The sequence below is a fragment of the Orcinus orca genome, chromosome 11 (genome assembly GCF_937001465.1).
Source record: "Orcinus orca chromosome 11, mOrcOrc1.1, whole genome shotgun sequence".
Classification (NCBI taxonomy): domain Eukaryota; kingdom Metazoa; phylum Chordata; class Mammalia; order Artiodactyla; family Delphinidae; genus Orcinus; species Orcinus orca.
In genome coordinates, this window is record NC_064569.1 from 726,540 (window position 1) to 753,861 (window position 27,322).

Below are 27,322 nucleotides of genomic sequence, written 5' to 3' on the forward strand. Positions count from 1 at the left end.
GCCCAACGGGGTGCGGGCGTAGGCGTGGTTCTCCGGCACCTGCTGTGGGGACGCATCTCGGGCAGCGGGCGGGAAAGGGCGTCTGTGTGCCGTCTTCCGCCGGGCTCCCTCCCGGCTCCCCGTCAGTCCACACTGAGACTCCATACCTCAGGCCAAGTAGAGAGCTCGTGGAAAACAGCCGTACAGTGTGTGATGCAGTTTGCAGTAAAGCACTGGGACAGAGTAAGTATTCCATACGTTACGGCTGCGATAGTATTTATTAAGTGGTAGTACACAGACACATAAGTGACATTTATTATTATATTCTGTGCTTCACTCAGGCTTTTGGGGGCCTCCCAGGTTTGTGTTACCTCAGTTCGGTTCCTCCCAGTTCCTACCTTTGAAGTCTCTCGAAGCGGGTCCGCTTGTGATTAGATGAGAGGGACCAGGCTAGGCACAGGGTCAGGACCTGCCCGCGTCGGCCTCCCCTTCCCTGGTCAGCAGCCCGGGCCCTCAGCTCTCTGCAGAAAGTCCTCCCGGAAAGCTGAGGCAGAAGCATTAAATGCATCAGACTCCGCGGTTGAGAAGTGTGGAGCCATAACCGTAGAAGGGGATAAAGCCAGGACTCACTTATTCCACAGACACCTAACCGCCAGGCCTCGTTCTAAACACTGAGGGTCCCACTGAACAAAGGCAGAAATAGCTGCCTCTGCGGAGTTTCCATATGGTGAAAGGAAACAAAATTGAACATGAACAAGTGAAATACATACAGTCGTATGTCAGGTGGTGATAAATGCTAAGGAGAGAGAAACCAAATACAGAAGAGAGCTTGGGAGGGACAACAGGGACGACAGCTAACTTTGTTTTCTAACAGTAAAGCCAAGGCTGGAGCAGAGCAGAGAGAAAATGTGGCCCTTGAGCTCAGGACTGGCCTCCGTTGGTGGGGTCACTGCCCTTGGGACCAGTATATACTCAGCGTGCACCTTAAACCCCTCTTCAACTCCAGGCAGTATTCATTCCCACACAGCGAACTCCAGAGGCACGCAGGCCAGAGGAAAGTGTGGATCAGTTCAAGGCTGAAGTTACCAACATGTTCTATCGGTTCTGCCTCAAGTCTGACAGCAGCTAATGAAGATCATTAGTAATGACATAATTATTGGACTGCAACAAACAAAAAACCTGTTTCTCAGAGCTGGTTTTAGAAATCTTCCCTGAAAAGTCGGGTAAGCAGTAGTAGCATCAGAACATGGATGTACCAGGCCTGGGCGAGCTGAGACTGGTACAGCCACACCTCAGCCTCCGGAAGTGCCACCTCCAAGCTTTTGCTGCCTGAAAAAGGCCCCTCCCTTCATCCCTGAGAAGGTTCTTGCAATGCCCAGGCCTTCCAGGAGATGGCAGCACAGCCTTAAAAGAAGCCAACTTGCCAGCAGGTGTAGTGCTGTGGCTGCCGGAATGAGGTCAGGATATTTAAGGAAGTGGGAGGTTGCAAAGAGTCATATAAAAATAGGCTTGTGTTCTATTTCTGTGTCTCACCCAATCTTTGACTATGCAGGACCACATAGTGATCTGTCTGTCACCACACAACTTCAGCACTGCTGTGCCCGCCGACTGATTCCTGAACACCAGCACTGTGACACTCCCCACCCCTCACCCGCTTCTGAACGTACCCAGAACTTCTCAGCCTAAGACGCGGCAGTCCTAATGTATTCCACCTGAGGGAGAGTGAACAGGGGCTCGTGACTCAAGCTTTGAAACCACCTAGCCTCCCCCGGGATAAAATGAGTGGAAACAAGGCAGTTCTCTCAGACCTGTAAGACCTGACCCATCTCAATATTTGTTTTGCTGGAATGCTTTCATTTTGGGAAAACTAGTAAATGAGACTCAAAACCCACCTGATAGCCATCCCCCAGCCCACCCAAGCTCTGGGACCTGCCACTCTCCCTTCTGTTCGTCGGGTGCTCAGTGTATCTTGCCTGAGAAGTGTCCTGAGGGTGTGGATTTGCTCGGCTGCTTTGAGCAAGTGATGAGTCCGTGTTTCCATAGCGAAAAGGGCTCTGGTCTGGGAGATGAGCTACACCATTTGGAATCCCGAGGGCCTCTGAAAAGTCAGGCCAGTCCTCTGAGCCTCGTTTTTCTCATCTGAGGACATGGACATCAACACCTGCCATGTGGGTGGTTGTAAAGGTCAGAAGAGGTCATGTGACAATGCCTAGAATGCCTTTTTAAAAACATTTATTGATTTGTTTGACTCTGCTGGATCTTCATTGCTGCACGTGGGAATCTTTAGTTGTGGCATGCAAACTCTTAGTTGTGGCATATGGGATCTAGTTCCCCGACCAGGGATTGAACCCGGGCCCCCTGCATTGGGAGCGCAGAGTCTTAGCCACTGGACCACCAGGGGAGTCCCTAGAATGCTTTAAATCACTGGAATAGTTCAGGCTGATAATAAGATGAGATGATAACTGGGGGTGGGTAAGGAGAATAAAGAATCCAATTCCACCTCAAAGTCCTGTACTCTTACTTTCTGACCCAGAATCAGACTCTTGACCTTACAAAGGTCAGATGCCCACATGTCGAGTCTGCCCTTTCCAAGCTGGCCCTACATTCCGTGATGATAGGCAGCAACCTTAGCTGCCCCTCTGGGCACGTCTCGTCCAGCCAGAGCCCCTCTGTACAGGGACCCCAGTGGTGAAGCCCTGCAGGCAGTAGGATCATGCCTGTTGTGGACTTTGGCTAGAAGCAAGCCAAAGACATAAATATTGGCAGGGTGGAGATGATGCTTTTCCAGGCCGGTCACGGGCCCCAGACCTTCGTCAGTTAGATGGCATTTTTATGGCTCATTTTAGAGCCTGGACTTGGAGTTCAGGGCAGAACTCTGCTTCCCGTCTCCTCCTCTCCAGGCACACACACAGTGCTCACTTTGCTTCTGTGTCTAAGGAGTGTCGTCATCCCCACCCCGTGCAGTACTTTACAGCGTAGGAACCCGGCTCAGTTTGGTGCTCCGGCATCAACCATGTGCCGGGCGCTGTTCCGAGTGCTTTACATCCACCTCATCTTAATCACCAGCAGCCCTGCGACAGCAGCCCTGCTGTGGCCCCCAAGTTGTGGGTGTAGAAGCCAAGGCAACAGGGCAGTCACACAGGAATGCAGAGGGGGGCTGGGACTTCAGTAAGGCAGTTTGGCTCGAGTGTTTTTTCTCAGCTGATAACGTAATTCTGGCTGTACAAGGTGCTCTCACCCTGTTTGAGCTGGACAGCAAACCTGTGAGCAAGGCAATACAGGTATATTATTCTTATTCCTATCACTAGATGGGAAATTAAAGCTCAGAAACTGTCTGAGATCAGAACTCATGGTTTCAGTGGCAAAGCTGGAACAACTACTGGAGACTTCTCTCACCAGAGCCCACGGCAGGGCATTCTTCAGAGGGCTGGCAATAGCTCCTCCCTATCTGCCCTCAGCGCGACCAGGAGCCCCCCACGCAGACCCGCCCTCCAACTTCCACATGTTCTCACCCACCCCGGGAGCCAGAGGGTTCGCCTGAGCAAATCTTCACGATGCCAGGCCAGGCCTGATGTGAAACAAGTAATGGCTGCTCACTGGGGACTAGCCAGCCCTGCTCTGTCGTGGGAGGTGGGGGGTGCTGGGCCCTCCTGAGTCTTCCCTGGTCCCACTCAACTCAGGCTAATCACTCCTCCCTTCAAACTCCCCACTGTGCTTTGCATTTTCTTACAGGTATTTGTGCCATTCCCTTACTCAGCGGTGCCATTCCTTATCTCAGGGGGCATCTGGCATGGTGCAAAGTGGTAGGCGTGCGCTGTTCCAAGGTACCCCGCCTCCCCTGAGCTGTTCTGCATCATTTGATCGAGACTTGCAGGTACCCGCGCTGGTGAGCGCTGTGAGAAAGGCTGGAAGCTGAGGAGCTACATGCCCTAATGCAGCCCGCCAAAAAGGAGGGACACGTGGCGGTGTTTCCAGATACTGGTGCCCCGGCCTGCCTACCTGCCTGCGAGTGATTTGCAATGTTCCTTCTAGTGCTCTCTTCCTTGTTTCCTAGGAAATAATCGAATAGACTTAGTCACCCTGAGTGATAGGATTTCAGGGTTGGAAGGAGCGTTATTCTACAGCCAAACTGAGGCCAGGAAGGGGAAGCGACAGCTGCTGTCACCCACGGAAGGATGCAGCACCCCTGCCCCCGACATGCTGCCCCAGAGAGGACCTCGCCTTGGCTTGAAGTGTTTCCTCACCAGCCCAGAGATCCCCATGCTTTGGGGTGGGTCTCAGCATCCAAGGCCGCTGTTCATGCCCAGATCCTGCTGGGAAGAGCACTCCCCACCCCAGGGCTCCCTCCCTGTATCCCCCCCCCCAGAGCAGCTCTGGTCCCCAAAACCTGTGGCTTCCTTCAGCGGGCCCTCGGGAGGGGCTCTCAACATAGTTTTAATATTTCAGTTGTATGGTTACCTGAGATGATGCTACGATTGTTACTGATCAATAGATTTTATTTACTAGAGAAACATTCCAAAAGAGGGTTGATGGAGGGGCAATTAAAAGTGGTCATTTGTATTTAAAAGCCTGGGAACCACTGACAGAATCTTTATGTCCCAAATTATTTCCTGAAGTTATTTCCCCAAATGGAATTTCGGGTCAGCAAGCCCTGATGAAGGCATATGGGCAGTGGGGAAGGAGGAGAAATGTTGGGAGGATTTCCAGAAATCTTCATTTCACACCTGACCCAGGTGAGGGCAGTGGAAAGAGGGGGGTGGTGAGAACCCCAAAGAAGCAGAAGGGCAGCGCTCCCAACCCTGGAGGCTTCAGTCAGCCTGAAAATTGGGTTTCTTACTCAGCTGACTACAGCAAGGAAAACACACCTGTGCCCAACACTATCCCATGGGTCCAGGGCCTAAAAGAAATAAAGTAATAACTATAAAATAAACAAAAGGAATTGCAATTTGCCTTTGCATTTGTCTTAATGATTTCTCTCAGACTGTAACCTCAAAGGGCGTCTTGGTATCCTCACCCCGAGCCTCGTGCCCTGCTCCACAGGTAAGCTGACCCCACCCAGCATCTGGTTCCGGGGCAGGTTCATAATGACACCAGGTGGAATGCTTGAAGGCTGGTAAAGTGAGGAAAACAGGTGTCGGAACATTTTTTTTTAACCCATGACAATTCAGTTCATTTGAAAAATTGTTCAGGACTACTTGGCCAAGCTCCAGTTTGTTGGTTTTGTAAAAGCCTCTTTCCCTGCAAATCAGTCTGCGCAGGAAAGATCACCCTTCCGGGGGGTAATCAGGAAGCCCCAGGAGGTGCCGGTCCACGAGTCTGGGTTGTGAGCTTCCACCACCACAGGGCCTGACGTGGCAGCCCTCTCTCTGGCTCCATGTTAACGTGAGAAGTCTTGGGTGAGAAGTCTTTCTGGGGACAGCCTCAGTGTCTGTGGCAACAGGAGGGAGCCTGGCCTCTCCGGGGATGGGCTGCCCCAACAGACAGGCTGCCCCGGAGCCTGCGCAGACTCGCCTTGGGCGTCCTCTGGGAAGAAGGTCATGAATGGTGAGGCGTGCGTCACCGTCCCTCCTATCTTGTGTCCTGCTGGGAAGCAAGTTTGTTATTTGTGCGTCTGGTTCTGAAATGTAGTGGGACAGTGGGAGTGGACTAGGTAGGCTCACCACACCCTTCCCCTAATCCCTCATGACAAAAGGTGATTCCCTGGGTCGCATGAAGGAGGGGTGAGTTCCCGAGTCCTAGGGATTGCAGAGAGCAGAGGTGGAAAACCGGAGGCTCGACCTACTACCCCTCGATGGTGAAACTGCTGTGTGGGTACAGCCTAGGAAGTAAACAGACGTGAAAGCGTCCCTTCCTGTCTTTCTGGGGCCATCCTGGAGGGACTCCATCCCCCTCTGGCTTCTCTTCACAGGCCTTGGGCGTAATTTCCACAGACACGCCTAAGAAAACGTTCTCTGGGGTTAAAGGATCCTCCTCACATTTTACAACCTCTAATCTGATTGTTTAGTACCTGCTCTTTTAACTGTTTTTGTTCAAATGATGCATACCCAGACAAGACCAAAAACTACAAGAATCACCTGAAATCCCACCATCCGTAAGTGACAGCTTTAACCCTTTGATGGCCACCCTCCATAAACACAGCGTGCTCGTATGATTAGACATGACTGTGCTGCCCTGTGACCTGGTGTACGGTGTGCACAGGAGTCCTTCTTACTCCTCAAGTGGACATGGTACTACTCACACCTAAAACAAGAAATGAATAATCCTGCTGTTCCTGGTGACAGTTTACGTGCTTATAGTTCTTTGTAGTAAAAAGCAATTGTACCTCCTTGATCCCGTGGAAACTTGGGGCCGGGAGGAGACCTCTGGGGCTTCCATCGCCCTTGTCTGTGTGCTCAGTTCTAATCACCCCTCATCATTAAGTTGTAAAGTGTAGTTCTTTACAGCTTAGAAAGCACCTTTACATTATTTTCATTGATCATCACGAAATGAGACGGTCATAAACGAGACAAGTAATCACAGTGCGATGATGGTGCATGTGGAGACTCACGACTCCATGTGTGCAAGGCACTAACAGTCACAGCGGCGTTTACTGAGAAGCCGCAGCGCCAGGCTCTGTGCAGGGGGCCTCACGTGGTCTCGGGATCCCCATCCTAGAGAAAGAATGCCTGAGGGTCAGAGAAGTCAAGTAGACCGATTGCGTGTCCACAGTGGACCCTGGCAGGATTCTGATCCAGACGTTTCTGACTTGAGCATCCCTTTGGGCAGCACTCGACAAAACTCGGACCTGTGTGTCGTCTCCACTTCATAGATGAGGAAACCAAGGCCAGAGGTGAATGACTTGCCTCAAGTCCCAGGGCCAGGATTCTAACCATTTGCTTCTAAGCTGCTGCTTCCACTGCATGGGACCAGTCCCTTTCCTGTAACTAAAGGTGCTGGGTGGCAGAACTCTTCCCTCAAATCTCTGGAGAAGGGAGTTCTTGCTAAGATCTTTCAGGGAATTCCCTGGCAGTCCAGTGGTTAGGACTCCACAGTGGTTGGGGAACTAAGATCCTGCAAGCCGCGTGGCGTGGCCAAAGGAAAAAAAAAAAGATCTTTCAAAAATCCTTCCTGCCGCACTGAAACCTCTGTGCCTTCTTCAGAGGGAGCAAAGGTCAGCCTCTTGCGCAGAGACCGAGCTTGCTGCCACACCCAGGCATGAGCCGAGGAGCTCAGAGCAGGCCCAACCCATCCCTTTTTCGTGACTTTCTTGTGCTTTCAGCATAGGGCAGAGTTGTCTAACTCATCCACTCCTTTCAGAGAGGAGAGAGCAAGCGCGCATTTATTCTTGAGGATATGAAACAAAGGATGATGAAACAAAATGGAATGAGATGCAGGGAAACTATTTAAATGCGGGGTGGGTGGAAGGCACATACAAGGAATGAAACAGCATCTTTTTGACATGTAGGCAAAGGATTGGCTTGTGAAGGCAATGAGGCAATCAAAGTTAATATTTTCCTCTTTAAAGACAGCAATTTTTATTCATAAAGCCCTCCTTGCTGGCACGAGCTCAAAGCATTTACTGAGTGCTGGATAATTACCCCTCCCAACAAACAATCTGGCAGGTAGGAAAAGAGAGATAATTATCCCTATTTACAGGTGGGGAGACGGAGCCACAACCAAAACCAGCTTCCGAGACCTGAAACCAGAAGGTGAGCCTCCTCATGGCACCTTCCGCCCCTGCGTCCAGACGTCCTCCTGAGAAAGGACAGCCCACTTGCTGGCAGGGGCTCGTCGGGAACTACAGCTCCCAGCAGACACCGAGAGGGGACGCTGTGCCCCTAGGGCCCGTTCCAGATTCCCAAATATGGAGAAGGACTGGGTTGGGGAAGAGGAACCGAATGTTCCCCCTTGAGAGAGGGAGAGAGGGGGAGGATGAGGTAAGTTTGGAATATTTAACTCTATCACCTAAACGTCTGCCTGGGCTTTGAAAAGCAGCAGCCACAGTCATGGCCTCAGTAAATCTTTCTAGAAGAGCTCACCTTGAAATCAGGCAGTTATCTCAGCAGAGCCCTGTTTTCTCCTAAGATTAGGTGTGTGCTGTTCTAGGAGGGCAGATACCCTTTCTCTGAGTCCGACCAGCTCAGAAAGTGATGTTGGCAGTGGCGGGAAAGGAATCCAAGTGGAGGACAGCTCTGCTGCCATGGGAGCGACATTCCAGGGGCTGGGCTGGCAGCCGAGCCCAGGATGAGCGGGGAGGGCAAGGGTTACTCTTTTCCTGCTGTGGAGGCTGCTAAGCCCGCCTGGTAGGAAAGGACTCTTTCCCGTTCTGTCTTCATTGTGTCAACAAACATTTCTAAAAGCACATCCACTCGAGGTCCTGGGCTGGATGCTGGGCAGGATACGCATCACCGAGACCAGATCTCTGTCCTCAGGACGCTTTCTACAGGGGAGGACAGGCACACGAGGAAACAATGCGAGGCGGTGTGTTTTTTGTTTGTTTGTTTTTTATTTTTGGCTGTGTTGGGTCTTCATTGCTGTGCGCGGGCTTTCCCTAGTTGCAGCGAGCGAGGGCTACTCTTCGTTGCGGTACGCGGTCTTCTCATTGTGGTGGCTTGCTGTGGAGCACGGGCTCTAGGTGCGCGGACTTCAGTAGTTGTGGCACGTGGGCTCAGTAGTTGTGGCGCACGGGCTTAGTTGCTCTGTGGCATGTGGGATCTTCCTGGACCAGGGCTCGAAGCCGTGTCCCCTGCACTGGCAGGTGGATTCTTAACCACTGCACCATCAGGGAAGTCCCAGGTGGCGTGTTATTTACACTGTTCATCTAGCGTTGTTACCCATCACCCACCATGTGCCAGCCGCTTGGAATCCGATGGGAAAGACAGAAAAAGCAAAGCTTCTGCTCTCGTAGATTTCCGTTCTGGTAGCCCTGGATGTCGGGGGGACGAGTCCTCCAAGCAGCGGGAACAGCAGGTGCAGGGCCTTGAGATGGACATGAACTTGGTGAGTCTGAGAGTGACCAGTGGGGCTGAGGGGCCGGATGAGGGTAAGAGCAGGAAGAAACAAGTAAGAGACCTGGGCCGGGTCGAGTCATGCCTTCAGAGCTGTCTAAGGATGAGATGCGTGCATTTCATTCCAATCCTAACAGAAGCCGTTGTTTCTGGGCAGTGGTTTGACATCTGAGGTACAGTGCCAGACTTCCAAAGGAGTTTGGAGTGGCAAGGAGAGGTGTCCCTGAGCTGAGTGGGCAGGGAAGGGGAGCAGAGTGGGGAGACGAGCGTCACGGGGCAAACAGGAAGATCTCCAGGAGCCAGGATGGTACCTGGCGGGTTCCGATCAGCAATCTGCCGCAGCTGTGGTCGTGTGAGGGTAGCGGGTGGTGCGGCCGGAGGGGAGGAGATTTACAGTCTCCACGTCAGAAGGCTCTGGAGCACAGTAATGTGGACGCTATTCTCAGGCTTCCGTGTCCATTTGAGGACCTGGTCTCCTCCAGGCGCCGACATCTGCCCCTGAAAGACTTGATGCTATGAAGGCTTTCGAGTCCCACGTTGAAATTGAGGTGACTCCGAAGAGCACCGTTTACATTGTGAAAGGCGCCCCATCGAATGACACAAGCCGCAGGCGGAAGGTTCCCTCGGGGCCGTGCACAGCGGAGGTGCTGGTCCGTGTTCTGGGGGACGGAGCGCCGAGTAGCCGCCGGGTGACTCGCAGTGCTTAGCGGCTTCCTTCACCACTAAGACGGAAGCCCCGCGAGCCGGCTGCAGAGCAGCAAGGGGAACGGGGTGCAGAGAACCGTGAGACAGGCGGAGGGTAAGATGGAAAAGAGAGGGATTGAAAGAGGAGGCCGGGGAGAGGCACTAAGAGGGGAGTAAAGGGTGGTGGGGGGTGGCTGGGCTCTCGGGAGCGCTGCCCCGGGTCTAGAATCCCTCTCCTCCTGTGGTTGTCTCGGTGCCACTGGCCTGTGGGCCTCAGGACGGCGGCTGGCTGCCCAGCCGAGCCACACTCTGCTCCGGGGTCTGTCTCATTAAGACCCCGCCCCTGAGACAGTCAGCCTGACCGCCAGTTCCTGGACAGCAGGACAAGCTGTACACCTACCTTAAGCGCCTCACCAGGGGTCTCGTCCTAAGTGTTCCCTTTCTACCTGAATTTGGGGGAACCATGGTGCTGTCCCAATAGGTCAAAGCAGAATAAACTCAAAGTGAAGGCCATGCCCGGCCATGCCCTCTTCTTCCCCAACCTCAGCAGGCAAACGGAAGGGCACTTGCCCGAGCAGGGGGCGGCAGGCTGCTGTGCGTGCGGCGGCTTCGGGGTGGGGGGGGGGCGGTCATTTCACGTTCCCGGCAATAGGAAGTGGCGGTCACACCAAGGCTCCGCCACCCACCATGTGCCAGCCGCTTGGAATCCGATGGGAAAGACAGAAATTTGACAGCAAAGCTGTCAGACACGGGAGGCCCAGCAGAGCCCACCGCGAGCCCAGACTCCAGCGGCGTCTCCTCCCCAGCCTCTCACGGGCCTCCAGCCCCCTGGTCGCTGCACGTGAGCAGGGCTGCCCCTTACTTCCGGCTGCACACCCACTCAGGAACAGGGGAGCAGCCAGACCTCAGCGTGGCGGTCTCCATGTGCGTGTGCGGCAGGAAGCCTCGCCCCCCTAAGCTGCCCTGCGCCGCACCACGGGCCCGCTGCTCCCGAACCTGGGCTCTAGTACGGGCTGCATACTTGGCGGGGGTCCGAGGCCCCCGGCGCACTGGGCCCCCATCACCTCTGCAGGCAGTGGCCCGCATCACCTCCGGGACCCGCCCCGCCTGCCTTCCCAGCCCTGCTCTCACGCCCAGCTCCAGGCCGCTCTCCTGACCCACCCTGCTCTCCCCAGACCTGGGCCTCTGAGCGGCTTACTCCCTCCTCTTGGGGTCCCCTTCTGGCTTCCTGGACAGGCTCACCCCCAGAGTTCAGCACAGTTATCACCTCCTCTGGGAAGCTTCTCCTTGACCCCCCCCTTCTCAGGTAGATTCAGTGCCTCCCTGCCTGTGTTCTTGTAGGGCCTGTACTTGCCTGTATTGTAGCGGATGAGCCATCTGTTCACTTCAGAGAAGCCCCCTGTGAACAGCTAACTCCTTTAGGATAGAAAGCTGTGTATTTTACTTTTGTATTTCCAACACCAAACCCAGTGAAGTGGTCGTGAATGTTTGTTGAATGAGTGAGTAGCCAGGATCCCTTGGCCTAATGAGTACCAAGGTCTCCTCCAGTGAGGTCTGATAAAGAAGTAAGGCAGGACCTGGGTTTTCTGGGCCAAGTAACACTTCCCCTCCTGGAACCCTGGCTTCGCTGGCGCTCTCAGGGCCCCCTCTGCCTTCCCCGCTCCCACCCAGTCGTCACCCCCGCGTCGTGCCACCCTCTGCCCTGAGGTTCCCCTTCAGGACTTGTTTGGCCACGAAAATACTAGTGCCTTTCCGCATTACCAAGAAGAGGGCACCTGTGTCCATGGTTGTCAGCTTTCCTTTCCCCCTCCTCCTAGATCAGGAGCATGTTGGCTGCTGGTACCTGTCCCAGACTGTGTCAGATGGGGCCCCGTCCCCATCCATCCCAGCTCCCCACTGAAGCAGGGAGGGGCCACGAAACCTCAGCAACGGTCTAGAGGTGAGAAGTGAACTCAGTATGAAAAATAAGATTTGTGCAAGCAAAGCACAGAGGTTGAGATGATCAGCATTTAAGGGGAGGGGAGGCCTGGTGGGATGCGGCTGGTCCTGTCCCGGAGAGCTCTTGCAGGCAGGTTGGGGAGCTGGGCTGGAAGGTCAAGGAAGTTAGGTGTCCACAGCAAGTGCTCCTGACGTGCTCAAGGTTTTAATAGATTTCCACCGCGGGGTGTCTGCTTGGGGTCAGGGTTGGGGGTGAGTGCGAGACCCCGGGAAGTCCTTCCTGCTCTGGAATTCCATGCTCAGGGATGGCTGTGGACTTCCGGGGACCCGAGTTCCATTCATTGGAGCTATTTTTGGTCTGCAGTAAGTTAGCCAGGCCGCGGGGCTGGGAAAGCGCTACCGCTGAAGGAGGTGATTCACTGGGACAGGATGCCCTGAGGCCACGTTGTGAGCCCCTGGGATCCCAGAACAAGGGTCTCTAGTGTTTGGGACGCCCTGGGTTCAGGGGGTAATCTCTGCAGGGCCTTCAGCAGAGAGAGGGCAGGGAGGGCCCTCAGATGAAACGGCAGAGGCTTTTGAACTCCTTCTCCCATACCTGACGTCAGCCCATGAGCCAGGTTTAACTGCACAAACTATCCCGCTGGGTGCTTATTAGTATCCCATTTGACTGAGGCTCAGAAAGGTTAAGAAACTTGCCCGAGTTTACCAGGTAGCAAATGCCAGAGCCAAAATTCTAACCCATAAATCTGACAGCAAAGCAACTGCACCACAGCACTCCATGCTTGAGGGCCCCTCCCAGAGGGACGGAGCCAGTGTGTCCCGGGGAGGGAGGGGGATGCATGGGAGAGGACTGAGCTCTCGGCGCCCAAGGGGCACACTGCGGCATCCTGCGTTGTCCTTTCCTCCAACCCTTTCATTCCAGCAGGGCCAGCGCTCAAAGGCTCTGCAGGAGAAGAGTTTGGACCTGAAGAGGTGTCCTGAGGTGGTGGACAGAGCTCTCGTCTGGGCAGGAGTGTCCTGGTTCTTTTTCTGGTTAATGCAGGACAAGCTACTTACCCTCTGATCCTCAGTTCCTTTATCAAGGAAAGGCAGTGGGATGGGATAGAGGAATTAGGATGAGTAAATGCCCACTGTACTGACCTCACTAAGTTACAAAGACAAAACGGAACCCTGAATAAATAAGTCACCAAATATAGTCATGTTATAAAAATCCTAAGTTCTTATCTAGTTGACTCTCCAGCTCAAAATGTTTTGTAGATATATTTTGGCGCTCAAATGGCTCAGCCCAAGTCGTGAGGCGTCCTAGGGTTCTCTGTGAGTCTCTCTGGCCAAATCACCCAAGGTCATCATCAAACCCTTGACTGGTTCCACTCTTGAGCAGCTGTTTACTTCTGACATGAACAGCCTCAATTCCACTTTCTGAAAAGTCAAAGAGCCCGGCTCTTTCTCCCCACTGGAACTTTGCAGAGTCCACGTCCATAACTCGGAGTCCTTGGTCTGGTCACCCCCTTCAGCCCACGTCCAAAAGAGGCCACGGCTTGTCCACATTGTATCTTCACAGCTAACTCAGTGCACGGCACACAGCGGTGCTCGGCGAACTTTGATGCATACGTGAACTTTCCCCTGATTTCTCCCCCCCATCCCCACTGATGTTTTCATTGCCATGGAGATGGGGATATTTCTGACCTCATCCTTTGGGAGTACCACAGAGATTAGCTAATTAATAAGGTGGGGAGGGCGAAGCTCTCCTGGCACTTAGTGTTTAACCGAAATGGCTGGGAGACAGTGGTGAAACCCCAGGGCCTTCTCAGAGCATCGTGAAGACACACAGTGGGAGCCCTGACCCTTGATGTTCGTTGCTCTGGGACCCTCCTCTCTTCTCTTGGCAGGTGTTCCCCCAGCGTCCATCCTGGAGGCTGACCCCGCTACCAACTCCCCTGCACAGTGCCCCTCCCTCAGGGGATCCTTCCTGCAGCTGTGCAACAGCTGGAGCCTTTGGGAGCCCCGCAGGGTCCAGAGGCCACAGTCACCTGCTGCCAAAGTCACCCCCCCGCACCCCCCACTTTCCCGTTTCCCAGATCAGGTGGGCGGGGGTGGGGGACACGGGTCCAAGGGTATGAGGAAGGGCAGTTTACTTGGCTTTCCCCCGTGATAGAAAAGTGGATTGGAATGGCCACTGGCAGTGAATAAACCAGAGCAAAAGACCCATGCCAGCTGGTGACCACTGGAAAAAAGCAGCAAATTCATGAATTACCCTATTTACACCAGAAATAAACTAATAGTTTGGACCTTTGCTTGATAGGTTGTGCTGGAATTATAGGCCGTTCATGAAGACACATGGGTGAAGCTGGTTTCCACCCCTCCTTACTCATTGACGGCTTTGGCACCAAACCCTAATGTTCCACTCCACCAAGCCTTGCTGGCATCCTGGGTAATCAGTGTCAGACAGACCAACCGTTTACAAACTGGGAATCGCAACCCATTAGTGTGTCAGGAAACTGATCTGGAGGATTGTGACTAGATTCTTTTTTTTTTTTTAAGAAACAGTATAGAAATAAAATATCAGAGTACTTCACATGTAGGAAGGGTAGTTTGGGGGTAAAATGTTTATTTCAAAGACATGTATGTTATTATATGATAACATATACTAATAACATATTATTTCAGTAACATAATACATGTGTACTAGGTCATGACATCGAATACACTTTTTATTATGGACCATAGTCAGAAGTTTAAAAGGGATAAGAGTATGTATAAAGGAATACTATTCAGCCTTAAAAGGAAAGGAAAGTCTCACACAGGCTACACTGTGGATGAACCTCGAGGACATTGTGCTCAGGGAAATAAGTGAGTGGCGAAAGGACAGATGCTGTGAGACCCCATTTATAAGAGGAGCTTAAATAGTCACATTCATAGAGACAGAACGGACAGAGGTGGTTGCCAGGGTCCAGATGGGGGGCAGGGAGTGGGGAGTTCGTGTTCAGCGGGAACAGAGTTTCAGTGTTTTGTTTTTTGTTTTGTTTTATTTATTTATTTGGCTGTGCCGGGTCTTAGTTGTAGCAGGCGGGATCTTAGTTCCCTGACCAGAGTTAGAAGCCGGGCCCCCTGCATTGGGAGCGCAGAGCCTTAGCCACTGGACCACCAGGGAAGTCCCCAGAGTTTCACTTTTGACGATGACACATCCCATGGACGCCGCCAGCCGTGGTGGTAGCACAACACAGGGGAATGTGCTGGCACGCGATACACTCATTGCTCTCAGTACACTTCCAGTGATCATGAGGGTAGATTTTATGTTTTGTGTGTTTCACCACAGTTTTTTAAGAAGCTGCAGGGGAAGCCTCCTGGGTCCTCACTGTCAGTGACATCACCCCCACTCACTCCCAGCTCCCTTTCTCCAGGGCCGTCCCCAGGAACCGTTCACCGCCCACCCGCTGACCTAGGCCTCCTGCCTTTCCTGCTTCCTCCCCTTCTGAAACCCGCTGTGCCCGCGCCCCCAGCTCACAGCATCATGTAAGCCCCTGGTCACCCAGCTCTTCTGGTCGGGCCACCTTCACTCCTTCCCGGTCTTCGTGAGGGCCCTGCCCTCCACTCATCCCCCGGAACTGCACCAAGAGTGAGGTGTCTGCATTTCAGTCTGATCTTCACGCTTCCCCACTTGAACCCCCAATGGCTCTCTGTTGCTCTGAGGGAAGCCGTTGGCCGGGCAGAGAAGCCAGCTGGACGTCGCTCCTGGCTAACCTGCACACCGCCCGCCCATCCTCCTTTAACTGTACTTGCAGTTCCCCGAGTTCGCCCAGCTTTCCTTTGCTTCTGAGTCTTGGCCTGGGGTCTTCCCCACCTCACTTGTTCTGTACACGCCCAAGTCCTATCACTCGAGCCTGGGTTGGCACCCAGCCCCTCTGAGAAGTTTCCCTCTGCCCTCGTAAGGCCAGATCTGGGGCCCTTGAGTGAGTGAGGTCGGATCAGAGCACTTATTGTGCGGCATAGCAGTTCCTTGTGTGAGTCTCCTCTCCTGACTGTCCTCTGTGCCCTCCTGAGGCCGGCGCTGCACCCGATCCCTCCCTGCGTCCCTGGGCCTGCCACGCTGACTGCCCCACGGTGGACACTCTCTGAGGGGTGAGTGGGTAGGCACAGGAGGATGTTCGAATGTATGGATTTTCACAGGTTTTGAAATTCAAATCTGGGAATCAGTTTTGGTCAACACTTTCAGCTGGAAATACCTTTGATCAAGGTCTAAAGAATGATTTATCCAAATTAGTAACAGTTGCTATATTTGTGTAACATTGAACATCCTATAGAACACTGTCATTTCTTTTTCTTATTTGACACAATAACTTAAGTAAGAAGGAAGGCCTTTGTCATCACACATGGCACGTGAGGAAGCTGTGGGTTGTCCAAGGTCAGCAAGTTAGTCAATGGCAAAGGCAGGACAAGGGCTTACATCCCTCCCACTCACTTTACCATGATCCCTTTAACTTTCAGAAATGAAAAGAATCAGAGTAATTAGTCCTAAAATCAGGACGTTTCAGAGAACAGGGAGTATATATTTTCTGGCCTTTATAGGGTCCTACTAAGGTCCCAGTTCACAGGTCCTTAGTAAATATGAACTAGCTCCACTCTGGCAAAACCATCCCTGCTGTGCCTTGCTTCTTCTACATTTTCCAGAAAAAGAAACAAAACCAAGCCCCCTAAGGACTGCTGTCCAACAACGTACTGGGATTTTTTCCTTGTATTCGCTCTACATCTCTGTGTTGCAAAATCAAGCCCAGTTTCTTTTATTTGATTCTCAGCAGTGAGAATATTATTTGTACCCCATCTGCATCCAAAAAGTTAGAAAAAAGAAAAGAGTTTATCACTCATCCCCATAAAATAACCTCTTCCTCTGCCCTTCCTAGTCCAAGGTAAACAGTTCTAACTGCATTTGGCAAAGGATCTATTTTCCAGTCACTTTATTTTTTTCTTATACGGACACTACCAATTGTTCCCAGTCTCTTTTTTACTTTTAAAGCCAACACTGGACATCGGTCACTAGTAAGATCTGGTTAAAGCCAAGAATAGTGAGAGGATGACTTCAAGGACATTGGGCCACTTTAGAGCATCTCAGGCACACAAATCCAGCTGCTGTGCGCACAGGGCAAGTACAGAAAGATCAACCAAGGCGGCAGAAAGCCCTCCCTCCTCCTGCACAGGCACCACGGCCGCTCTCCCCTCTGTCTAGGTCAGTTAAGTACTGATAACTGTCTTTTGCAAAGGAAAAGTGACCAAAGCCTGAAGCTCTGATTTCAGGGACATTGAGAAGGTCCTGGTCTATGTAATCACAAGTCCTGGAGTTTTCAGAATTATCCCGACTTCAGAAACAACATTAAATGACCCTAGAAGTTGCAACATTTCTATTTCTGAATTATACCTAAGAAGAAGCTTCTTACATCTAAAATCAATTATAAAAAAGATCTTTTGGTGGACAATGTGTCCGAATTTTTTTTTTTTTTTTTTTTTTTTTTTTTTTGCGGTACGCGGGCCTCTCGCTGTTGTGGCCTCTCCCGTTGCGGAGCACAGGCTCCGGACGCGCAGGCTCAGCGACCATGGCTCACGGGCCCAGCCGCTCCGCGGCATGTGGGATCTTCCCGGACTGGGGCACGAACCTGCGTCCCCTGCATCGGCAGGCGGACTTTTAACCACTGCACCACCAGGGAAGCCCAATGTCCGAATTTTTTATGTGAAAAGATAGTCAATAAATCCAAGTTTCTCACAAAGCAGCATCGTCCTGCTCGCCCCAGCCTACAACTCCACGACTAGAGCTTCATTCCTTTTTACTGTAAGGCGTTGCCAGGGCTATTAGTGGGCAAATATCCCCATGAGAGATGCTATTTTATAAACTTTTATCAGACATAACTTAGAGGGAATGTGTCTTAGATTCTTTGCTGAAAGCAAAGTTTTGATCAGGAGAGAGGAAGGCAAGAGCTAAGATTAAGGTGATGTTGTTCAACCATTTTGTTATTATCACATCTTAAAGAGTGTTTTTTAGTATCTTTTTTCTGATTGACACTCCCCCAAAGAAATTTTAATACTATAGATACACTGTATATCTGTTTGTGTGTGGTGTGAATATCAGTGCTTTATACATAAAAATACTAAGGTGTTTTTCAGACCCTAACCTGAGAACCAGTCCCCCTGCTTGGGGGCAACAGCGCCCGTGAGCATGCGTCTGGAGAAGCCACCACCCACAAGGGAAACACGAGTTTGGCTAAGAAGTTGCGGCACCTGAGCCAAGCTCCTTGGGCAGAGCTGCTTGGCCGGTCCGACCATGCTGCCCCCTGCATCCCAGACTGCAGGGCCAGGATTCAGCCCGCGCAGCCTCCCTGGCTCCCAGGGTCTCGTTCTTCCAGCCCTGACAGGACCCAGGGTAACAGCCCCTGAGCAGGACAGAATGTTGCTGGGCATGTAGATTCCCAGGCGACATGGGTTCACTACGGACGCAGAGGTGTTAGTTCACAGGGCTGCAGGGATGGGCTGCACTCTCCACCCTGTGGCGGCTGAAGGGAGGGCCTGGCACCATGGAACACGTGACTGGCAGAAAGGGGGAAGGAGTACCAAGGCCCCCTCCCTGGAGGCAACAAGACACTGCTAAGAAAAACCATCGCCAAGTGCTCACCAGAGCCAATGGTGTCTTTTTTTTTTTTTTAATTCTAGTTACTGCCTTGGTAACTGGAAATTCCAAACTGTCTGATTTTAAAAGAGCCCGAAAGATGAAAGATGAGAAGAAAAACAGAGGAATTAGAAATCTGAGGCAGCAAAGAGCAGCAGATAAAAAGTTGCCCCCCGACAGATGCAGATCTGGACAAAGAGAAAGTAAACAAGATAACCCCAGCTAGGGTTGTCCAAGGAAACAAGAAAGGTTTCTATAAATATAACCAGAAAAAAAATATTTGTCTTAGCTGATGAGATCACCACACATGGCTCATGATAGGGATCTTTTGTTGCTCCCTTAATTGAAGATTGGAGGAGAACAAAACTGAGGCAGAACTCAGACTACTGGCCACAAGGCCTGGGTTCCAGCAAGCAGGCTCAGTTTTAATTAAATGCAGCTGGAGTCATTAAGACGTGATGCCATCGATCTGGACTGTGGCCTGTATTTTCACTGACGTGCTGGCCCCGACGCCCAGCAACAAACAGGCTGGCGGCTTCTCCACACCCTGCAAATGGGGTCAAACACAAGAGGAAGCATGTGGCCCTGGACGCAGATCTAGGGGCGAGAGAGGCTTCCCAGGGACCCCTTCGTCTCTGCAGGGGTCACTGTGTGGGACCAGAGCAGGAGGGGAGCTGGAATCCCTCCAGATGTCCACCCCGCTAGGGGCCAAGCCGCATTCCAGGCTGGGACTGTGGCAGTGAACGGGGCAGGTCCCCACCTCGAGGAACTTCCACTTGGAGCAGGGGTGGGAAATGGGGGCAGCGGGAGACAGACAACACAGTGATTATGCCAGGTAATTTCCCATGCTGACAGGTGCTTGGGGACAGAACATGAAGCGAGGCGGGGTGATGGGAGGGACCCATTAGCTCAGGAGGTGAGGCGGGGTGATGGGAGGGGCCCACGAGCTCAGGAGGTGAGGCTGGGTGATGGGAGGGGCCCACTAGCTCAGGAGGTAGGGCAGGCCTGTCTGAGCAGGTGTTGCCACCTGGAAGGTGAGGAGGCCACCGAGTCCCAGGGTGAGTGTTTCCATGGAGGGAAAGTCTCTGAGTCAGGAAAGTACTCGGCATGTTGAGACAACATACGGAAGGCCAGTAGGGCAGTATCCTGTAGACCACGGGAGAAGGGGCAGGTGCCCGCAAATGCAGACAGGGCCAGTTTTGTAGGGCCTGGTAGGACACGGGCAGGGATTTGAAGTCTGGAGAATTTTTAGGGGAAGAGCGCTATGATGCAGTATCTGTCTATTTTAGAAAGATCACTAGGGCTCATGTGGAGGACGGACCCGGCCAGAGGGGGCCAAGAATGGAGATGGGAAGATAGGGACCGTGGTCTGAGGAACAGAGAGAGCCGTGGTGGTTTAGATGTGGTGGAGGTGGTGAAGTAGTTAGCTGTGGTACTTCATGCAATGCATTTTGAAGGTGAAACGGAGAGGGGTATTCATAGAGAAAGCAGAGTTAAGGATGACTCGTAGGTTTTGTCCTGAGCAACAGAGTAAATAGTGGTTTCACTCAATAAGATGGAGAAGACAAGGAAATCAGTGGGTTTGGAGTGGGAAGCAGTCCACTCAGTTAAGTCTGAGATGCCTGCTCTTATTCTCTCTTGGACTCCAAGAGAGTTTGGTGAGACTTATGCCTCAGTTTCCTCATTTTGAAATACAGTAGCACTGACTACATTATAGGGTTGGCGTGAAGAGTAAATGAGTTAATATGTATGCAGTGGTTAGGAGAGTTCCTGGCACACAGTCAGCAGCAAGATAGACGTGTTTAGTATTAATATTAAGGCAATTTTTTCTCTTTAATTGCAAATAATGAGGGGAGGAGAAGGGGCAAATAATTGAAAATTTGTGAGAGAAAGGGAAGAAGCAAGGTGAAGAGCTTGTGGAAACACGGGATGGTTCCCGGAGTCCCGGTAGAAGGCTGACCTCAGATAGAACAGGGGCACGTGTGCAGCTGAAGCTGGGACCCCCGCCCACGTGGCACAGATGCATCCGGACGCAGGGGCGGCGGTGGGAGGTGACGGCTCTCCTCTGGCCACACCGTTTTCTCCACGAAGCATGGGGCAGGGGCCTCATCTGGTGTGAAGGGCAGGGAAGGGAGACTCAGAGTGAGGGTCAGGAGTATGAGATGGTTTCTGCAGAGGCGGAGGATGGGCTCACTAGGAGGGCATAGCCTGGCAGGTGGGAGAAGCACGAGCATCTCAAACAGCCTCACGCAGCACAAGGCTGGTGTGCTGCCCGTTCCAGGTATTTATTCTCAGCTGAGCAGGTGTTTGGTGAGTAGCTGCTGTGTGTCTGGTGCTGGGCTGCATGCTCGTAAAGGGGGTAAAGAGGGGGACAAGGTTTGTGCAGTCTGGATGAAGAGAAAGGTTTTAGGTGAAAAGAAATAACTGGAGGACAAATGTAGTTCAATCTGGAGCCAAAAGACCAAACCACAGAAAACCGTGCTGCCAAATTCAGGGTAATGGAATGTGTGTGTGCCGGGCCCGTAAGGATGGCCTCCCAGGGGAAGTGGATACGAGCTCGGAACTCACTCAGCCACCCCCAAACCGGAGGCCGCTGCTGCCTGTCATCCCTGGACCTCTGAACCGTCTGTCATAAATATTCCGCAAGACGGCTCTAATAAGGTACAGCTGACTCACCTGCTTTGTCTGAGGGCCCATCTGACGTCATCAGTAGAAACAGTAGCAGAAGCCTACAGCGGGCTTCTGCTAGGTTTCCTTTGGGGGTGTGGTTGGGTGGGGAGTGTGCCTTCTGAAACAAGAAAACGTCTCCTTCCGTCTTAACTGGCTCTCCTCTCCCTGACACCATCATTTGCAGTGCATGTGGTGGAGAGCAAACTGGGAAAGATTCTGGCAGGAAGATAACCAGAAAGGTCACGCTTGAAGTGCAGCCACATCCTTCTCCCCTGGCGTTGGGACCCAATTCTTCCTGTTGCTGCACCATGGAACAGTCTGTTTTGTTATCAAGAATTGTCAACCTCGTCCAGCTCTGAGGCCAGACTTCCTCTGAGGCCCTGGGACCTCCCCCAGCAAAGGGTCCCCACGAGCCTCTACTGCCTCCTGTAAACGGGCTTAGGAGGGGCGGGAGAAACTCACGGCTAAACCCCAAGATGTGCCCCTCAGTGTGTTCCAGGCAGGAGGAGCCAAGACTTGATCTGCGCTGGCAAAGTTATTTTTTAAACTGGAATTGCTGGTAAGGCTGCTTCCCTAAAAGGCAACTCAAATCCTGTCTCCTGCTCTCCCTTTCCTGGAGCTGTGGCTCTCTGCCATCATGCTGCTGCCGAGGCTTCTCCAGACTCTCTAAGGGACGGGGCTCTTCTGGTCCACTCTCCCCGTCTCCATCCCTTATCGCCCCACTCAGCCACCCGCAGCCCGTCCAGGATAAAACCGAATGTTTGGGAAGTTCTCCCAGTAATGCCCTATAAAGTGAAATACACCTAAATTGCACACGGTGCAGCCCACCGTCCACACCTCCAGACCCTGGGGCGGCACAGGGCCTCCTAGGTGCAGCCCACCGTCCACACCTCCAGACCCTGGGGCGGCACAGGGCCTCCTAGGTGCAGCCCACCGTCCACACCTCCAGACCCTGGGGCGGCACAGGGCCTCCTAGGGGCAGCCCACCGTCCACACCTCCAGACCCTGGGGCGGCACAGGGCCTCCTAGGTGCAGCCCACCGTCCACACCTCCAGACCCTGGGGCGGCACAGGGCCTCCTAGGTGCAGCCCACCGTCCACACCTCCAGACCCTGGGGCGGCACAGGGCCTCCTAGGTGCAGCCCACCGTCCACACCTCCAGACCCTGGGGCGGCACAGGGCCTCCTAGCGTCACTTCCCGAAAGGCTTAGGCCCAGCCCAGGCCACTTCAGAACCTGCACCTCTGTGGTCTGACCTCATCTTGGGCTGTTGCTGTCTATCAGATCTCTTGGAAGTCAGATGACGCTGGTTATCCTGCCTGCGTCCTCCTGATGTTTATGACTCGCTCAGAGTAGAGAAGGTGTCACAGCCTATGAGGAAGATAGGTTCATAGGGGACCCGGATCTCATTTGCCCTGATTTGTGAACTGGAAGGAGAGAGGCCCGTGAGGCTTCTGTGGGTCTGCACGCGGGGCCTCACCTGTGAAGCTGCACCTGGCCACCTTCCTCACTCTACATGCTGCCTTCCTTGCCATCTCTGCCGGCGCCCTCAAGGTGACGTCTTAGGCCAAGGGGTGGTAGCAAGAAACAAGAGTGGATTAAAAAACCCCATGAAAATGAAGCGATGAAACACCTGGAATACGAGAGAGGACAAGCAGGGGATCCATGCAAGGCGATGTAATAAGATGGACCAGGTTGGAGAGTTGAGAAGGGAGGTGAGTGGAGGGGAGGGGGGAGATGAGCGGGTGGGAGCAGCCTGATCTGAGAACACGCAGTGACCGCCCAGCTCGGGAAGGGAGGAGGGCAGAAAGGCCTTCTGTTTGCCTTTGCACACAAGGAACCAATTGCCTCGGAAGGAGAGTGGGTTCTAAGAGGGTCAAGGGAATTGCTTCAGACCCCACAGGAATCCAAAGAAGTGAGGGATAAAAACCATCCCGAGAGCGGGCGCCTGCCCCTCTGGGAGGTCCTGGATCTGCCATCTGCTCCCCGGATTTGTAAATGCCACAGCCCGTGCTGGGGCTGAGAGAGCTGTATTTATCAAATATTCTCAGGTCCTAGAGCAAAGGACCGCTGTCGTTCATTTTTCTTGTTAGCGTGTTTCTACTTCCCTACACCTGCACCCAGTCCTGGAAGAAACGAACGTGAGGCATGACTCTAGGTAGAGCAGGCACCTAGGATGGGGATCGGATTTCAGGAGAATTTAAGACATCACATACATGCTCTTAGTACCACTTCACACTGGAATCAGTGTTCCTTGTCAGAAAGTACTGTAAGGGTTAGTAAAGGCGTTATGGGGAGACCCAGGACTTCCTGAGCCCCCTTTTCTGTGAGGGGATCAGCAGAGTGACCAGCCTTCTGAAGAAGGGTCTCCATCTAAACTCTGTGAGTCAGCCCTTCAGGTTCATGTCTGTAACTTTTCCCTTCTGCAAACGATTATCTGATTTTGACCCACTTGGAAGCCCTCCTAAATGCTACCTGGTCAGAATGTTTACTGGCCAGGAATGGAATGCTTACTTTCCATTTGTGAAGGCAAGTTACCATCTTGAAGCAAAATGGCAGCCAGCAGGGTTTTCAATGGATTAATTCTGTGTTAATCTGGGAAAGACCTACCAAATCTTTAGTAGACAGATTCACAGACTTGGGGAGACACCGGAGCTTTGAGTATAAGGTGACAGATGAGGCAATCGGCTCTCGCCCAAGGGCTCACAGCAAGGTGTAAGCAAGATGGAGATCTTTGTTTCCACTCAGCCCCACAGCATCTCAGGTTTATCTGTAGATGCCATGAGAACATTTAAGAGTTGAGGGGGCTTCCCTGGTGGTGCAGTGGTTGAGAGTCCGCCTGCCGATGCAGGGGACACGGGTTTGTGCCCCGGTCCGGGAAGATCCCACATGCCGCGGAGTGGCTGGGCCCGTGAGCCATGGCCGCTGAGACTGCGCGTCCGGAGCCTGTGCTCTGCAACGGGAGAGGCCACGGCAGTGAGAGGCCCGCGTACCACAAAAAAAAAAGAGTTGAGGGATTGTGACCAAATTTGACACTGCAGAAAAGCACACAAAAATAATTTTGATGTTGGTTCAGCTTATCATCTAGAAAGAACATGACAGCCAAAAAAAAATTGTCAGTAAAACCCTGACATTTTTACTGAGTATTGGTGATATTTGACAAGTAGTAGAGGCTGGAAGATGGATGTCTTAGAAAAAGGCAAAAGCTCAATTTTCCAGCTTAAAAATCATCCATTTAATACTGACAATATTTTTCATAGTTAACAACTGTCCTTTTCACACACATCAGTAGGATGCGTGACATCTGTCCCTCTATATATGTAGTGATTTTTTATAGTGCTTTTTCTTCATTTTTTATTAGTTCCTTTTTTAACCCCATTTTTTATAGATTTTTTAATTTATTTATTTATTTAATTAATTTTTTTGGCTGTGTTGGGTCTTCATTGCTGCGCACTGGCTTTCTCTAGTTGCGGCAACCGGGGGCTACTCGTTGTTGCGGTGCGCAGGCTTCTCATTGCAGTGGCTCCTCTTTGCTGCGCAGCACAGGCTCTAGGCATGTGGGCTTCAGTAGTTGTGGCACGTGGGCTCAGTAGTTGTGGCTTGCGAGCTGTAGAGCGCAGGCTCAGTAGTTGTGGCACATGGGCCTTGTCGCTCTGCGGCGTGTGGGATCTTCCTGGACCAGGGTTTGAACCCATGTCCCCTGCATTGGCAGGCAGATTCCCAACCCCTGTGCCACCAGGGAAGTCCTTTAACCCCATTTTATCCTTGAGAGAAAGAGTAGGTGGAAGTGAGTGTTTAAAAAAATCAAGCCCTGGGGAAGTAGAAATGTCTGGTTTAGGGTAATATAAGAAGTGTGTAGTGGGTGTGGTAATCGTCCAGGCAAAGGTCGAAGTGTAGGGCCTGCAGTAGAAAGAAGGAGGGAGGGACGGAAGGAGTGCGTCTGAAGAAGTGAAGAGAGAGAGCAGGTAACGAGGGGAGAGGTGGATCTGCTTTCTCCTGGAGGCCTCCTGGCAGAATCGTGGCCCAGGGGCAGGAGAAGCATCGCGCCGAGGCGTGGGGATACGGCCGATGTGGTCTGAGTTGTGCTGAGCTGGCCTGCGGTTCACGTCCTCAGTGCTTCTTGAACTCCCAGCATCGCCCCCGCCCAGCTCCCCGGGAATCCCACCCGGCGCAGGAGCAGCCCTGGCTCCCTCCAGGGAGTCGAGGAGGAGCGCTGGCGTCCTGGGCCTGGTGCTTCAGCGCCAGGGCTGGGGGCTGGGCTGACGAGGGAGGCGGGAGGTCCTGGGGGAGGGTGACGGTGAAAGGAATCCTGCGACTATTCTTCTGTGTCGCTGCGGGGACGGGGGCTCCTGGCGGCTGGCTGTGGCCTTTGTTTCCCTGCCCTTCTCTTGGCGCACTCAGAGGCTGCAGCGTTGTGCTTTCAGGGTCACGTGTTAAATCTTTGCACAGCTGCCGGGAGAAGAGAGTGAGGGAGAGACGGAGGCCGAGAGCGCCCGCCCTAACCTTGCGCCTGCGAGCAAACAGTCTCTACCGGCGGACTAGAGCCCTCCGAAACGTCTCTCCCTGCCCCTTCCCGCGGTTACACGGCAGACCCCTCTCACTCCACTTCCAGACTGTGCACACCCAAGCCAGCCTCTGCCCTCCGCACACGGCTTCCATCCACATCCCCGTCTGCACTTGCGGAGCGCGCGCGCGCGCGCGCGCGCACACACACACACACACACACACACACACACACACAAAGGATGTGTGTGTTTGCGATCACACCTCCCGAAAGGAAAATCAACATTCTTACCAAGCCAGTCACTTGTGCACCTGATGTTGGATAAGCAGTTTAATTTCTTTCCAGAGAGTGTCAGTGTCTCTGGCAATTTACACACACACACACACACACACACACACACCCCTGGCTTTTCTGTACTACTGTAAAGTTTGATCACGTGTGTCCTCACCGCCCTCTCTTCAGTATGAACTCATGAGCTCTGTTCTCCTCTTACCCGCTAAGGCTGCACTTTCCCGTCCGCAGTTACTGCTATGATCAGACTTAACACAACCATTGTTTTTTGTTTAAAAAAAAAAACCACCCTCATGTTTCTCCAGCTCCTAATAGTAAGTTTCCCCCTCTGCCTTTCCCACAAAACCCTGACCACTGCTCTACCGTTTCTGCGTGTTTATTCCACAAATGGCCTTTATCAGTGACTGCAGGCACAGCAGCTAATGTGGCCAAGGGTCCCGGGCCAGCCTCTTGCTGCCCACGCTGCCTCAGACTGGTCCCTACTGGCTCAGCTCCTTGAGCAGCCAACAGGAAGTTGGTCTTACAAAGTGTGGTTATGAAGTGAGATGGTTGATTTTCTTAAACAGGCCAAGTCTAAAGAATTCAAATAAAGTTTCACATAGTAGGGGAATTCCCTGGTGGTCCAGTGGTTAGGACTCTGCACTTTCGCTGGCAAGGGCCCCGGTTCAATCCCCGGTCAGGGAACTAAGGTTCTGCAAGCCGCGTGGCACAGCCAAAAAGGAAAAAAAATAAATTTCACATAATACTGTAATCAGCATCACCAGGGTTGGTCCCTTACTTCCCAAGGTCATCACTGGGAAGGAAGCATTCATCTACATGTGTAATTTTTGATATGTTGTTGAAAAACAAATCTAATTATTTTAAGGCCCAATTCTGGTACATCCAAGAAGGTTTCAAAACATACAGAAGCTTGCAGATAGCTAACAGATATAGAATAAAGACTTATGATGTTTATTCCTTGGTTTATTTGCTGGAATTGTATCCTGTACAGCAGGGGTGGCAAACTATAGCCTGGGGACCAAATCCTGTTTTTGTGCAATCTTTGAGCTAAGGATGGTTTTTATAATTTTTAGACGGTTGAAAAAAAACAAAAGCAGGGCTTCCCTGGTGGCGCAGCGGTTGGGCGTCCGCCTGCCGATGCAGGGGACGCGGGTTCGTGCCCCGGTTCAGGAGGATGCCGTGGAGCGGCTGGGCCCGTGAGCCATGGCCGCTGGGCCTGCACGTCCGGAGCCTGTGCTCCGCAACGGGAGAGGCCACAGCAGTGAGAGGCCCGCGTACCGAAACAACAACAACAACAAGAAAAAAAGCAGAATCTTTCATGACACAGGAAATTATGTGAAATTCAATTTCACTGTCCATAAATAAAGCTTTATTGGAACACAGCCATGCTTGTTCATTCCCACGTTCTCTGTGGCTGCCTTCATGCTGCAACCTCAGAGTCGAGTATTGTGACAGAGACCATATGCCTCCCAAAGCCTGCAACATTTACTATCTGGCCTTTTACCAGAAAAGTTAGCCGACTCCTGCTCTCGAGTATTGCTTTTCAATCCTTTAAATATCTTTGGAAAAGGATCTCTATCATTTAGGAATAAGTTAGGTTTACTAGAAACAGAAGCCTGAAG

The 27,322-nt window shown here is 52.4% G+C and overlaps 1 long non-coding RNA gene across 1 annotated transcript; it reads left to right on the plus strand.

Moving 5' to 3' along the window:
• The first annotated feature begins 7,225 nt into the window (after nt 1-7,225).
• LOC117199038 (uncharacterized) lies at nt 7,226-27,082 on the plus strand. The gene is made up of 4 exons (XR_007470279.1): nt 7,226-7,372; nt 7,615-21,724; nt 22,043-22,620; nt 26,774-27,082. It is a non-coding gene; the product is annotated as an uncharacterized LOC117199038 (long non-coding RNA).
• The last annotated feature ends 240 nt before the right edge of the window (nt 27,083-27,322 follow it).